Source organism: Camelus ferus, chromosome 12 (assembly GCF_009834535.1).
Source record: "Camelus ferus isolate YT-003-E chromosome 12, BCGSAC_Cfer_1.0, whole genome shotgun sequence".
Taxonomy (NCBI): Eukaryota; Metazoa; Chordata; class Mammalia; order Artiodactyla; family Camelidae; genus Camelus; species Camelus ferus.
The window spans coordinates 26566954-26582766 of record NC_045707.1 but is presented as its reverse complement, the minus strand read 5'-3'; the positions used below and the strand labels follow the sequence as shown (position 1 = coordinate 26582766).

The window sequence follows — 15813 nt, the reverse complement described above, 5'->3', positions numbered from 1 at the left end:
GAAATCTAATTACCTACCCCCAAAATAAAAAAATAAAATAAATAAATAATTTTTAAAAGGATAGCACAGAGAATATATAATACCTTTCACCCAGATCACCTATTTATAACATTTGACCCCATTTGCTCACTCCCTCTTTCTCTCTCCCTCTCCTTTGAGATAAATATTTCCCTTGAACCAGTTAGAGATATTACAAGTATCATGGCCCATCACCCCTAAGTAGGTCAGTGTTTCCTAAGAATAGGGCTATTTGCTTACATAACTGTCATACAGTTTTCAACTTTGGTAAATTTTGCATTGGCATAGTTCTTTTATCTCATTTGCCATCCATATTCCAATTTTGTCAGCTGACCGGATAATGTTTTAGAGCATTTCGTCTCCTCCAGAACAGGATTCAGCCTCAAACGATTGAGTATTATAGTTAGTTGTCGTGTCTCTTTCGTCTCCTTTAATCTGAAACATTTCCACACCCTTTCCTTGTCTTTTATGATGTTGATGGTTTTTAAGAACACAGTCCTCGTCTTTTTTGTTTACTAGAATATCCCTCGTTCTTTGGTGGTTTACTTTTTTAATGATTACTTTATATTCATCAGTTGAAGTTTCTATTCCTACCACTGGGAACTCAGAAGCCATCCTTGTCTGAAGAAAGATTCTTTAGCAAACACATCCTGCCTTGCCACAAGTGGTAATGTAGTGTTAATTCCATTCCTTTCCTTTCCTGCTGTTTCTTCCCTCATTCTTCTGTTATTCTATTGATCCTCAACCTGTGACGTCCAACTTACTGTGTCTCCCTGCTATCTGCGCTAGACGGATCCTGGACAGAAGGTCACATCTGTTCCCATCATTCCCACAAGGAGGAGACGGGGACCAGGAAGAGCTAATGGTTCTGACAGCCCCCCAAGAGGGTAGCATCCATCTTTGCTTCTGGTTCTGAGTCACCCCTGATTCTTCTACTGTATCCCCAACCTTCCTAACCACTCCTCCTTGTTTTTTTCTACTAAATGACAGATTCCCATCAGAGTTGCTCTTCCAAGTTTTCAGCATGCTACCTCGAACCTTATTTCTCTTGAACACTAGAACAACCAGACCTGTTCAGCTGGATTTATCATCACTACTTTGCAGATAAGAGAACGGAAGCTCTGATACATTAAGTGATTTCCCCCATCATCAGATGCTTAGAGGGAAAATGGTAGAGATGTTTCTAGATGACACATTTAGGGCATCTAGCACTTAAATTCTGACTTAAACTTGAAATTTGACCAAAAAAAGAATATAGAAATACATTTGTCATAATACACAGTTAGCAAATGTGACAGAAATATATAGTTCTGAGAAAGGCTTCATAAGTATTTAACAAAACTAATCTGAGATCTCAAGATCAATAGCATTTTTAAGTGAGGAGCTCGAATTGTAAGGACTTGCAAATATACACAGTCCTGAAAAACATCAAATAAGAGGCAGGGAAGGAAGCTAAGAGATCCTGCCCAACTTCCTTGTTAACAATATAACACAAGCTCATTAAAGAAAATTTAGAAATACACAGAATTTTAAAAGGACAGGACACAAACCACCTAACCAATGTTTTGGAAAGTGAGAGAGATTGAGTCTTAAGCATGTCTTGTCTGTGGCCATGCGGGCTGTTGGTAACAGATCTGGGGTCACTCCTTGGACCTCTTGGCTGTTAGTACAGTGCACTTGCCTACAATTTATGAGTTATTTCTGATACATAAATTCGAAACTTTTCTAGTCTTCTCATCTAGAACAAAAATATGCACTGACCAAAGTTGTATAAAGCCAAGAAAGACTTTTAAAAAAAATTAAATATTAAATTGAGCAAATACTTTTTTTAAAGAAAGAAAATGCATTCCACGGGGCCGCTAGTGAAGAAAATGCGGGGGAGAGCCCTTTAGCCTCAGGTGAGTAGGAGAGAGTGTAAGGTGTACCAGAATTGTCCTGTTTCTTCAAAGATTTTCTCAAATTAGGCAGTCAGCGGAGGCTTGGGGTACCTTTAACTACATCCATTTTCAGTTAATTTTCATATACGCTGCAAGGTAAGAGTTGAGGTTCATTTTTTGTGTATGGATGTCCAGTTGTTCCAGCGCCAGATGTTCAATGTTCTGAATAACAAGATAGGTTAGTTCCAGAAAATCTCCAGCATCCAACCACACCTAGGCAACGCGCGTTGGTTGGGGACTAGTTTCTTGTGTAGAGTTTCATGATTCTTAAACATGTGGTCATACCCTTTATGTAGACTTCTCTAGGAAAGAGAATTAACCTTTTAGAAGCTCACACAAAGATAATGGGGAACTGGCTTTCTCCCAAAATAGAGTAAAATAAAAAGTAAGAGCCCACGATATTGTACATCACAAATGCTTTCATTAGGAATTTTCTTAAGAAAATCAAGTAGGGTTAAAGAGAATAAAATTTCAAGACGTTTAAGTGAAGCAATTATTGGAGTTCATCAAACAACCAAGTTACAAGACTGCAGAGTATAAAATCTGCCCTTCTGTAGACGAGCTGGCCCCAAGTGCTCTGGTTCCAGCTTCACTCGTCAGTTCACGAGGGATCGAATTGTTCAGAAACTGTCCACTGGGTGGCACCGTGGTGCTGCTGCCGGAATGAGCCTGTTGCTTTGGGTAACGGTTCATTTAGGGACTGATTTCTTACGTAGGGTTTCATGATTCTTAAACATGTGGTCATACCACAATGTGTGCCAACAGCAGACAGTTGCCCTAGTCATGGGTGCAAGGGAAGAAAAAGAAAGGAGTGTTTGTAGGTTATTCAAGCAAAGAGAATGTGCAGGACTTAAGAGGACTTATAGGGCGAGTTGAACAAGTGGATGGATGGGAGCCAACCCAACCTGTCTTTCATCCCTGTTCTCAGACTGAAATGCCCCTGCAGGTTCCCCCCCCCCCCCCCCGCTTCTTGTGACTTGATTCTGTGCAGAAAAATCGACACTAACAACTGCACCCCAAAGGAAAGCTCAAATACATATTTACTGAGCACCGGAAGTTAGTGGTAGAAGGCTAACCACGGGTTTTACCCTTGATGTCGTTGCAGTCCACCTGAGAAGACAGGATGTCTGCATGAAACAGCAATGGCTGGATGGTATGCTCCAGACGGCACCAACTGGAAGCCATAATTAGGACAGCCTTCACTGAGCAGGTGGGACTCTAGCTGGTCTTAAAGAATGGCTTCCTTGTGGCAGACAGCCTGCTGCTGCACAGCTGAGTGGAGACTGTGCAGGTGGGGGTAGAGCTTGCGTGGGCAGTCATGCTGGTGGCCTGGCTGGGGAGGGAGGTCAGAGCCTCCTTCTCTGCAGTGGTTGGTTGGGGAGCAGCCATCCCGGCTAGACTTCCCTTCCTCTCCATCCAACTGAGCCATGACTTAGTGGATCTATTGACCCAGTGATCCATTCTTTAAAATTATATATACTTCTTTCCTTCTAGATATTGAGGGGAACACAATCCGTTGATTCATTTAATTTCTTCTTGATATAGTTGAGTTAGAAATTTGAACACCAAACGTGTGGGATGTTTATGAAATAATTTGGTGAATCATGAACCTAGAGAATAAAATCTATACCTCTTAGAGGAGTGCTGGTGACATTGAACAACCTGGCCTCAATCCAAACTGCAGTATGTTGGGGGGAGGGGCTTTACATGAAGCCTGGTGTGTGCTTTAACATATTTCAGCAAAAAAACTATATATATACATATATGTGTGTGTGTGTATGTATGGGGGTGTGTGTGTGTGTGTATACAGTGTTGTATAATTTTGATAACTGTCGATTCTGAATGATGGATACAGTAGGGCTTTTATTTTACTCTTCTGTCTTCATGTCTGTGTGAAATGTTTTATGATACCTTTTTCTTAAAAAAAAAATTAATTGATGGTTTGAAAAGATACTTCTGGGACTGGGCAAGACTGAGCCTGAAGTTAAGGGAAGTGGGTCCAGTTGAGGGTGTGGGTGATGAGGAAATGAAGCAGAAGTTAGCTGAGACCTTCCAGCTGGGAAAAGCACTATTTACCCATTGATTCCCATCCAAAGTGTGATGGAAACAATGCCTGTCCTCCCAGGGAGATTTACCAGCTAAAAAAAGAATCTTTAGGAAATGGACTGTGCCCCTTGCTTCCACCCACGTATCCAAATGTGACACTTGGGAGTTAAAGAGATAATTAGTCAAATGTGGATTATCAGGGACTGTGCGCTGGGAAGACTAGTAGCACGCACTTAGTTGTTAAAGTACTTTTATACAGATTCTCTCAGACATACAGGAAAAGCCGTCCTCTGGTATGTCTGTCCCCTAGAATTCCTCTGGCTTTCTCTTCTCTAATTTGTAAGCTAAAGAGAAAGAGGCAAGCGAATCAGGAGGCACTGAACTGGAAAAAATGTAAAAAATAAACAGTTCTAAAAATGAGCCATAATGTTAGAGGGGATAGAGCAAGGGACCCAAAATAAGAAAACTTAGCTTGGAATTCTGGTTCTTCCACTTTGCAGTTGTGGGGTAGAGGACAAGTCATTTAACTTTTCTAAAATTCAGTGTATGCCTCTATGAAATAGGGGTGCGAATAATTCCGCAGGTCTGCTGTAAGGAATAGATAGTGTATTGAGGTGATTGTCCAAGTGTTTGCTTGTGGCCTTAATTTGCCCTGAAGATATTTTCTCCTCTGACCTCCCTTGTGTGCACCTCGTGAGTCCTTGGATCCACAGAAGAGGAGGATAAGCACACGGGGTTACAAATTATGGGTTCAGTAGAGACCCAGCCAGGCAGGCGATGAAAGCCATGTGGGAATGAGAGAAATAGCAGAAGACCTTCGTTGGGGGAGCCCAGGTGGAAGACGAGATATTAGAGAAAGCCTGAAGAATGGCGAGAGAGGGAAGGTGTGGGAAACAGCCTTAGAAGGGAGAACGATGTAAGGAAAAGCGCGTCTCACCCGCCACATTTCCTTTCTCTAAAGTCACACCCCGGACCTGTCTTTGCCCTCTGGCTTAACTCCTCCCCGAGGCAGGTGCAGGACGTATCTGAGTTTGGAAAACTAGTCCTTTCCTCTTCGTTTCTCTTGTGGCACCTGCCTGCCTGCCCAGAGCTTGAATTCTGGGCTGCTTTTTACTGATAGCACTGCTGTAAACATAGCATGGATGTGTGATCAAAAACTGGCTTCCCAGTGCTGAAATCCAGGGTTAGATAGAATTACCCACGTCTTCCATAGATGCCAGAAAAGTACGGACCTACCCCAGAGAGGGCAGATCTCCCTTCCCAGCTAAGGTTACCAGATGGCCCGCCCAATCTGCCGTGAAATATATTTATATACTTGTAATGTTATAAATGATGTTGACTGCTTGCACTAATCAAATCAACCAATAGACAAAGCACCAGTGATTTATCAAGTTACAGAATTATAACAAGTTAGTGCCACAAATCTTGATGATGTAAAAATAATGGCGGAAAAGAGAGAGCTGGTATTTTGTACAGAATGTTCATGTTGCCTCAAATTCATATGTTGAAATCCTAACCCCCAGGGGGATGGAATTAGGAGGTAAGGGTCCTTGGGAATGGCCATTACACTACAGCTCTGCTTCCAACCTGATGTGATCTGAGGGACATCTGTGATGTCCCTCAGTCCGATTGCTCGTTTGTTTCATCTTCCCTTGCCTCCCCATATAGACCGCCTTGTATAAGTCAGAAAACTCTGGCGGATGTCAAAGCGCTTCTTTAGCTTACCTTCACAGTCTGGAAGATCTGCTGCCGTCCCCAGTGTCCCTTCACACACAGTGTGCCTGCCGCAAGTCCCCAGTAACATCTGGAGCATGTGTTGCCAGATCTGGTTTGTTGTCGTTTTTAATTCAGCCTGAGTGAATCTGAATTAACATTAGTTCAACCCATTTATATTTATTTTAATTTGTGCTGTGTTAGGACTTAATGCTATCTTATTTTATACTTTCTATTTACTGTACTTTATTTCTGAATTTCTACTTTCCACTCAGTAGGTAAAATTTTATTTGTCAGATGTGACCATTATGCGTTCTATTTTTATTCTTCTGTGAGTACTCATTTTTATATTTATTTTACTATAGTTTCTTAAACTTATGAATGCTCTGTTTTTTCCTGAAGAAGACAAGCACTTTAACATCCTCTAAACTCCCTTTGATCGCCTCTCCAACCACACCCTTATCCTGAATTGTCATGATAACACCATCTGAACATTTAGACTTCATGAAGGGATTGTTAGACACTTTTTAAAAAGCTAGTTTTATACATTAAAAAAAATTATTGAATCACTCTTATTACTCAAATATTTCTGTATCAAAATAAATGAATGTAGAAGAATTATGCATTATATGTTTGAATTTGAATTTGATGAAGACTCTAATTTACTTGCAAGTCTACAAGAACAATAAACTAAGGATCCAAGGTATCGAAATTAAGGAAAATTTTATAAAAAGTACAGAGTATGCAGATTTAAAAGGCACACTGTATTCCAGACAACATATGTAAAATTAACCATCAATTATTCTGGCAAATTTCCTGGACATCAAGGATAATGAAAAATTTCTGTAGCCTTTCAGACAAAAATTTGGTTTCCTACTGAGGAACAAGACCAGCCTCACTTCAAACTTTTCTTGGGTATCACTAATGCCTGAAGACAATGAATCAAAGATCACAAGTTAGTAAGGGGAGAATGTGAGACTCACGAACGTAAAACCTGATACATTGCCAATCATTTACTTAGACCACAGATATGTTCTCTCAGATATGTACGAACTTATATTCTACCCTAGAGAAGAAGTAATCAAAATTTAGAATAGGAAGTACATGATATAAAAAAATGTGGTTGCAATTTGAAAATTAATTCAAAATGGAATGTATTCTAAATAATCATTGAAAATATAATTAGAAAATCAAATGCATATAGTAAAAATAATTCAAAAGAGAAGGCTTATAGAAATTACAATGTAATAAATGTAATCTGGACCCCAGGTTATAGTAACAATATAGCTGGATGTGGAAGGAAGAGAAAGGAATCTATGCATAGGGGACTGGTTCTTCCCCTGTCCTGAGATGAAATTTAAGACAGGTTCCGTGACTTTTCTCATTACCTTCAGGTGGCAATTAATATGTCAAATAATAATCAAAATTTAAACTCTATCTAAAGATAACTCCCTTTGCCAACTCGGGCCTTTTACAGGTTAACCCTCCATGAGAAAAGTATGTTTTGTTGGCTTTTTCTCTTTCCTGGCACTGCTATTGCTCCTCCCCATCTTATTTTTTTGTCTATTGAAGTACAGTCAGTTACAATGTGTCAGTCCCTGGTGTACAGCACAATGTCCCAGTCATGCATATACATTCATATATTCATTTTCATATTCTTTTCCATTAAAGGTTATTACAAGATATTGAATATAGTTCCCTGTGCTCTACAGAAGAAACTTTTTAAAAATCTAGTTTTATATATAGTGGCTAACATTTGTAAATCTCAAACTCCCAAATTTATCCCTTCCCACCACCTTTCCCTGGTAACCATAAGATTGTTTACTATGTCTGCGAGTCTGTGTCTGTGGAATCTAAAAAAAAAAGGACAATATGAACTAAGATGGGTATTTTTTTAACTCAACTTTGTTGGCGCCTAGAGGAGAAAAGAAGTCAGTGAGAGAAAGAACTAACCCCACAAATAAATTTGAAGGCATGCCGGTAAATAAAAATAAAAATAAGTTACTTGATGGTTACATTCCATGGGTCACACTTGTTTAATGTATGTGATCGTCCCATAGTTATATCCTTTGTTTTGTTTCCTGTTGTATCTCCAGCATCAAGAACTGCCCAGTACACCATGGAAACTGGGCAAATATTTGTGATAAATGAGGAATTATATGATGCAAATAAGAGATGCACTAAAACAAAATGACAAAGGTTAAAAATACAAGGATGGGCCAAGATTTTCCGGCCAAGGGAAAATTCAAATAAGGCAAAGGAAGCAGGATAAATTGTACAAAATAGAGTTCAAGTCAAAAAGAAATATATAGTATGAAAGGTATCAGTTCACAATAACCTGACTGACCTTTAAGTACTAAACAAAGTAGTTTGAAAATATAGAAAATAAATGATTGTTAAAAATAAAACAGAAATCAAAACGTGTTTTTCTAGAAGATTTTATAGACCATTTTTAGCCTCTGACGGAACAAATATGCAAAGAATGAACAATGACTTAAAGAAATTGAAATACAGGGAAAAAGGAACCCAATTTTAAGACACATAGCTCCTTGTGTCTTTGATACATTTATAAAAATCAATAGTGTACTAGATTCACTAGGTTGGCTACCCAACAATCATTCTGAACTTTAGTACCTTTGACAGAGACCAGAAAACTGCAAAGGAGCCTACCTGTGGGCTCTCCTGTGGCTGGTGGGGCCCCCTGTGGTTCAGTTCTGGCCGAAGACACATCCGCACAAATCTCCTAGGGCTGCCTGGTCCCCTTCCTCTTTCTTCCTGCCCAAGGTGCAGCGCCATCTCTGTGTACCCGCTGAGCAGAAAGAGGGAAACAGCCTTGTTCCTTCATGGCGGTCCTGGACTTCCCACCTGAGGACTTGTTTCAGGACAAAAGTCCTCCAGCTCACTCATTCAAGCCTCTTGAGAATGGGTTCTCTGGTGCTCGCTGCTCAGTACAAGGCTAACTTACACAGCCACAGAGAAAACAGTAATAAATACACCAACCCAAAACCTGTTCAGGCTGCATCCTCTAACTATAATTCAACAGAACTAGAAATAAATAATAAGAGTTTTAAAGTCAATTATAAAATTTAAAGCATTCCTCTCAAAAACTACTGGCAAAGGAGGAAATAAAAATACAAATATATATTTGGACAAAAATAAAATTAAGGTATTAAGAATTCTCAAGATATAACAAATTATGAATTCTACTCCCCAGAATTCCTTATCTACCCTGTCCACTTCAGTTTTTCCTAAATTTATCACTTTCTCATATACTGCATAATTTACTGTATCTTTTACTTAATTTTCTCTTTCTCCTGCTACAATGTGAGTTTCATGAAGCCAGAGACTTTTGTCTGTTTTATTCACTGTTGTATCCCCAGTACTTGAAATATTGCCTGGCTCACAGGAGACATTCAATAAAATTGTTGAATGAATTAATAATTCCTCCGAAGGCTAATGCATAAACTGGAATTTTTATTATTAAAATTATAAATGAAAATAAATAATCCAACTCAAATTGAAAGCGGTAAGTTGCAGTCAACTTATCTAAAACAAAAGGAGTAAAGCAGAGAGAAAAGTAAAGATAAGCAGAAATTAATGAATTTTGAAAAGTAAGTTGTATAATTAAATGAAGAATTTCTTGGTGAAAAATTGTAATAGACAGACTTCTAGTAAATCTAATCAAGACAAGCTGAAAATCACAATTAAACAAAAATAGGAAGGCAGCTATGCTCGCCACCATACCACCAATGCTATTAAACAAAAATAGGGACAAAAAAGAAGTTATTATAACAGCTAGGGAAAAAAAGAGTAATGATAGTAGAAGTCTGTTTATAGTTCCCTACCTATAAAATTTAGTCATAGAAAAATAGACAATTTTATGTGAATACACAAATTAATAAAATTGACTTAAGAAAGTTGACAAAATCAGCGCAAAGCAATAATCATTCATAACCAAGAAATAGAAGGTTATCAAATCATTATGTTTAAAAATAAAAAGCTTTCAGAAGGATTTTTTTCAGTCAGTTCTTTCAAACTTTCAAGAAAACATAAATCTCTCATGCACAGAAAACTATTAAAGAACATAGCAAAACATGAAATTCATGTTGGATTTTATCAAGTTGCCTTTCCACTATCCATTGACGTTATTTTTCTGAGCCTACTGACTTGATTTATAGTGTTAATAGAAATCCTAATAATAAATCACTGTTGCATTGTTGTGGTGGAGAAATCTTTGACTGTACTGTTGAATTCAGTTTGCTGGTCCAACTGCACAGTAGAAAATTAAGCAGCCAGTTAAAGGGGAGAGCCTAAAGAAATTTTTATGACATAAGAAAATGCTTATGAAATAATATTTTCCTGAATCATTTTATTTCCTCTAGTTGGTTGAAAACGATGTGCTTTTATTCTTCCAGTATAGCATTTCTCAACCTTAAATTCCACCTTGTCCGTAATTCCAGTGTCACCTTGACTTGATGTTTCTGGCGGTGTGGTTTATTGATAACTGGTGGCCTCTGGGGGTCTCTTAAATGGTCTGCCAGTAGTTTGACAATTTTAGAGGAAAAGGTGATGAAATCATTTTGTTCACATACATTTCCCCTGTTTGAAATATTCAATTAATAATGATTTTTCACAGAAACCCCATCACAAACACCTATTGTGTTTTTTAAAGTTGTACAAGAAGTGAACAGTCGTGTCAGTTCATCTCAGCTAACATTAAGTCATGAAATTCTTCTCAGTTAACCTATTTTCCCACGATCTGCATTTTGGTGCATTTTCGGTAATGAAAGGCCCTAATCCAAAGGAGCTGAACCAGTTAGGTTCCCTTTTCTCTCCCCTGTACTCCGCAGCTGGTAGGAAGCCCATTTGCCTCTAGATTAAAGCTGTGACGTCATCTACCTGTCTTCTGTGTGTTCTGCTTATGGAAGTCAGCATTTTTTCACATTATTTGCACGTGAGTCACATATATTTGCATTATTTGCATGCTGTTTGCATTTGGTATATTTGCATTTTGCTTTTTATGTTAGAGTTAAGTTCAACAAAATGGATCAGTGGGTCAGGAGTATTAAAGGCAAGGGGGAGTAAGAATGGTCATTGATGTACATGGATGTACACGGAAACACAAAGGATCTAGAAGGGTCAAAACTATCTCAATAAAGAATGAGATTTGCTTTACAAATTAAAAATTTTTGTTTATAATTTTGAGTTACTCATGTAGTATATGCATAGATCTTGAATAGCCTAAACTTGATATTTTAGGACTGGCATGTGTAGAAAATAAAACATCAGAATTTTTAATATCACAAACCATATCACGACATGGTTGAACATTGAACTCTTTCCCATTTCTTGAGCGTTTTCTTCACTAGTCCAAAAAAGAGATTGACAGTAGTGGGCCTGTTTAAACACTCACATCCCGATGCCCCACCTCTTCTCCCTCCTCTGAAAGGAAGAGGGGTCCAGCTTCCAGTAGGCGGGGCCGGCCCTTCTTCGGCCCTCACGTCCAGCTGCATGTTCCGGCTGAGCTCTATATGGTTTTATGCTTGGAGGATATGCTGAAGTCCCTTGTTCCCTTCCCTCCTACCAGTTCTCAAGTTCCAGATGGCGGCAACTCTTTCTCTGGACCCACGGCTCATGCTAGAGCCTCACTCAGAATTACATTCACTTTATTTGAGAAGTTGTTACAACTTTAATTTGGAGGCAACCAGCTTGCTTGCTGCCAACTGCTCAATACTGAGGAGAGAAAAGAGCTCCAGCTCCATCAGATACAGCTAATTGTCTGATCATTGCCCCAAACACTGCCCCCCTCCATCCCCTCATAGTGGTTTGCCCTGAGATGCAGCGTGTCTGAGGCTTCCTGAATTTTTGTCAGTTTCGTTACTGTGTTCCTCGGCGTGTTCCTCTTTGGGTTAATCCTGTGGGGGACTCTCTGTGCTTCCTGGACTTGGGTGACTGTTCCCTTTCCTAAGTTGGGGATGAGGCTTCCTGAAGAAGGAGGCTGACTCGTGTGCAGGTGCTCCTGGGAGTATGTCATGAGGGAAGAAATCATGGACAAAGCAAGCTCCCTGAGGGTCTGGAAAGGATAGAATTGAGAACACAGGTGGGCTAGGAATAGCAACGCTTTTCTTCTGTTAAATGGAGAGGAGGGGAAAGCAGGGGGCAAGGACAGCTTTAGAGAAATCATCACAGTGCCTTCTGCATAATAGGGACTCAGATACTTATCAATCAAGAGCTGTTAACTAGGGACACAAACTACCAGCCCCTAGTGAATAAGGAAAGATGTCACTGAAAAACCTTAGCCAGCGATCAGCCACAGGGAAACTTCTTATAGATGTTTGGAGCAGAACACTGGGCTGGAGAGGCCATGGAGTTCACCTGATAGAGCAAGTGGGACATTCAATGGTCTTCTGTTCTTTTAAATACAGTGATTACCAAATGCATCCTGTTAGTCAGCATACCAGGACGAACCTGCAGCCGCAGCGCAAATGCCTTCTTCACCCTTAAACGCTTTGAAAAGATTAAAGAAGGAAGCTAACAAGGATTGAGCCCTTCAGTGTCAGGCTCTGTGCTGACTACCCTAATACACTGTGGTTTCATTTAATTCCTCAAAACCACACTATTGAAGAAAGCGACTCAGAGGAACGAAGTTTGTTGCCAAAACCCTGAATCTGGAAGGCACAGCATGGATTCAAACTCAAATCTGCCTCTCTTAAAAGCCCGCTCTTACTACGTGTAGCAATGCAACAATGCGAAAGAAAAAGAAGTTTAATCTCCAGTAAATTAATCTCATGACAGAAAGAGAACATTCAAGTATCTAACAGAGATACTATCCAGCAGAAAAAACAATGCCACTGAACCTTACTCTTTTCTGTAGTTCTGTAAAGTGTCATCGATTTGTGGGCATTTTCAGAAAACTGACAACTTTGTGGACGGAGCATAACTTTTTGTTCATCTCTAGACTTCCTCTATTCTGGTGAGAAAGCAATTTTTAAATGCCCCCTATTTCTCTCCCTCTGCATTTGAGGTCCTCTATTATTTTCCAGTGTCAAAACTCAGACAGACCTTCTTACTTTATTAGGTCATTGGATGATTGATGTGTCTCCTAGAGGAGTTCCTGTGGAGGGGGAGGGACAGGACACGTCGGGCCCTGGGTGGACTGAGCTCACCCATTAAGTTAGCCTGTCTGCCCTGCTCTGACAGTTATTAATGCTTCTGCCTCCTGCTGCTTCCAATACGTGCTCTTCCGGAGAGTGCCAGTTCCAGATGTTATTGTTACATCGTGGCAACACTTAACAGCCCAAACGTGCCAGTGGTTTCTGTGTCCTGGGCACAGTCCTGCTGGAATAGTTCCCTGGTTGGCTGCCTTTTCAGTGCATCTTCCAGGAAGCCCAAAGTGACCAGCGTGAGTCAGTACACCCTTGCTCAGGCAACTTTCAAGGTCAAGGAGTTTCTCAGTAAGCAAAGCGTTGCGTGTTACTACCTCTCCATTTACCCGACAGTTCCTGCTTGACCTTCATCAGCCTGGTGAGCCCTCCAAAACGACTATTTGCCCACAGCAACAGCTGTCTCCTGCCACAGGGTGGGCAAGTAAGGACTGTGAGAGATTTGATTTCCTTGTATCAGTCAGGTGTGCTAGGTTATGCTGTTGTAACAAATGACCCCCAAATCTCAAGGGCTTACAACAACAAAGGTCTACTTCTCATATATGTTCACTGTGGGTGGACCTCAGCCCTGCACCATGTTATCTTCACTCGAGGACCCAGGCTAATGAACCTGGGCAACCTCTCCAGGGAACATGCATCTGTGGCAGAGGCAAAAAAAGCATTACAAAACACAGGCTCATTCTTAAAGCTTCTGTCCCCACTTCGTCAACAAAGCAAATCGAATGGCCACTCCTGATGTCAACAGAGAGGGAATGTGAAATCTTCCTTCCTGGAGAAGCACCCCATGGAGGGGCAACAAACATTTTGAGTGTTAATACAATCTACCACCCTCACTTTGATGGAGACCTGTCATGACATCATCAAGTTGCCTTAGAAGGAGCACCGTGGATGGAGACCACATCTCAAGACTTCACAAGATTTCTGCCAGGACAGCAGAGACCTGCCTGTTTTCTCAGCCATGCTCGCCACATTGAGTTCAGCTCCTCTGACATTGACAGATGGCACTGGTTTCCTAGCCACTCCCTGAGGCGAGTCTAGGTGTTGCTCCTGGTCTTTGTAATTCCTGGACTGTACAGTCTCAGTGCCTAAAGAGGCGGACCTCAATCCTTGCCCAGCCCCTGGGGCAGGATGGCTGGAGAAAGTCCTCCGCTGGACGCCACATCTGTGTCAGTGAAGGACACTCTTCTCTGAGTACTTCTTTTTACAGCCTGTCAGAGACCAAATTAGATCACTTTGAAGGAATACATTACGACCCATCTGTCCATTCAGATAAATCACTGACCTTTCTTTTTTTGCCCTAGCAGAAGGGTGCTCAAAACAGTTGTCTCTGTGATAAATCTTGACCAGTTTAGCAGTATACATGTTGTCGGGCTTGGCGTTTTATGTGATGATGATTTCTGTGTGGGAATATGTAGGACTTAAGAAGATAATGCGGTTCTCAGCCACGTGAGACGCATATGAAATAAAGATGATTCAATGACTTGAATTATGTTAATATCCAGAAAATGCCTGTGTGGAAGGGTCTTCTTCTAAATATGGTTATTCCGAGTCTGGTTGTTGCAAACCATTTCAAAGGTGTTAATAATGTAATCATTTTAAATATACCATTTGGAGGCTACGTGCGCATAAATTATATATACGTGTATATAATTCATTGCGTATCATGCACTTATTGCTCATATAAATCGGAAATACAAAGAGAATTCACTTAAAAAGTGTCTCCCATGGTGATATATTATAAATAGCTTAATAACTGCTGAACTTTTGTAGTCCTTTTTAAACTCACGTTAAAACAACGGATATCCCTTCATCCAAGATATCTTTACTCAGCACCAGTCATGAGCCAGGCACTGTCGTGGGCACAGAGGATGCAGCCAAGAATAAAGCAAATAAAAATCCCAGTCCTCATGGAACTTAGGTCCTAACTGGAGGAAAAAGACGGCGAACAAAATTCAGTGGCTTCCTTCTGTCCACTTCGCCTGACCCGCTCTCCAGCCTTCTCCACCCTGATCTGTGCATCTGTACAGACCACATCACAATACACAAAGTAAAGAAAGAAACCATATAATAATTTAAACGTTGATAAGTGCTGTTGAGAAAAGCCAAGCAGGAAAAGGTGATAAGGTGTAGCGGGCCAGAGCAGGCGGGTGCTTTTTCAATCATGTGGTGAGAGCAGGCTTATATGCCCCAGCAGAACTTTCCTTTCAAAGGAAATCTTATGAGGAACCCTTACGTGTAAAACCTGGAATTGAGGAACGTCACTGGTGGAAGCAGAGGCAGGAGTAGGGGTGAAGGTCAGGGCTCTTCCATGTGGCCTGGTCCTCCGCTGCCCCCAAGGTCACGCGATGTCATCCACTTCCCCACCCTTGGCCTCTGATGCACTTCTGCTGACCCTAGGACTGTGAGATACCCAGAACCAGGGTGGTACAAAATATTCAGTTCTTAATCCTCTCCAAATTGGATGCCATGTCATTCCAGAGAAACCTAACCCTACTCACCTCACCCTCAGGAGCAGGTCTTACAGAGCCATGATTTGGCCTTCCCTTCTCATCTCACCCACTTCTGAGAAAAGCAGTGGCCTCACATAGGCTGGTCTTTTCATCTTTGCTTGTAATATTGTCCTCAAGGATCTCATCCCTGTTTTTCTCAATGTCCTCTTTACAGAGACCTCTATTATAAATTATCTCAGGACCAGGAAAATGTTTCTCTTTCCTGTTGAACTAAGATGTTTCCTTCTCCTGGACAAGAAGTATGTATTCCTTCCAGTTTTCCTCTTGACCTTGGCTGACAGGAGACTCACAGCTAAGTGACATGCTAAATTACTATGACTTTTTCCGGAAATGTTTTCTTAACGTATCTTTCTTCTTCAGGTTCTCTGTTTTTGGCTTTGGTTTCATATGTTTTATTTTATTGTATTTATGATTTTCTTATAGCAA

General features: G+C 40.5%; 1 long non-coding RNA gene across 1 annotated transcript in view; it reads left to right on the top strand.

Annotated features, from left to right (window-relative positions):
• Positions 1-15813, top strand: part of LOC116667643 — a 104389-nt gene that overhangs the window by 60741 nt on the left and 27835 nt on the right. Inside the window, exon 5 of the long non-coding RNA XR_004324572.1 lies at positions 3061-3165. This is a non-coding gene — a long non-coding RNA (uncharacterized LOC116667643). The remainder of the gene's footprint in view (positions 1-3060; positions 3166-15813) is intronic.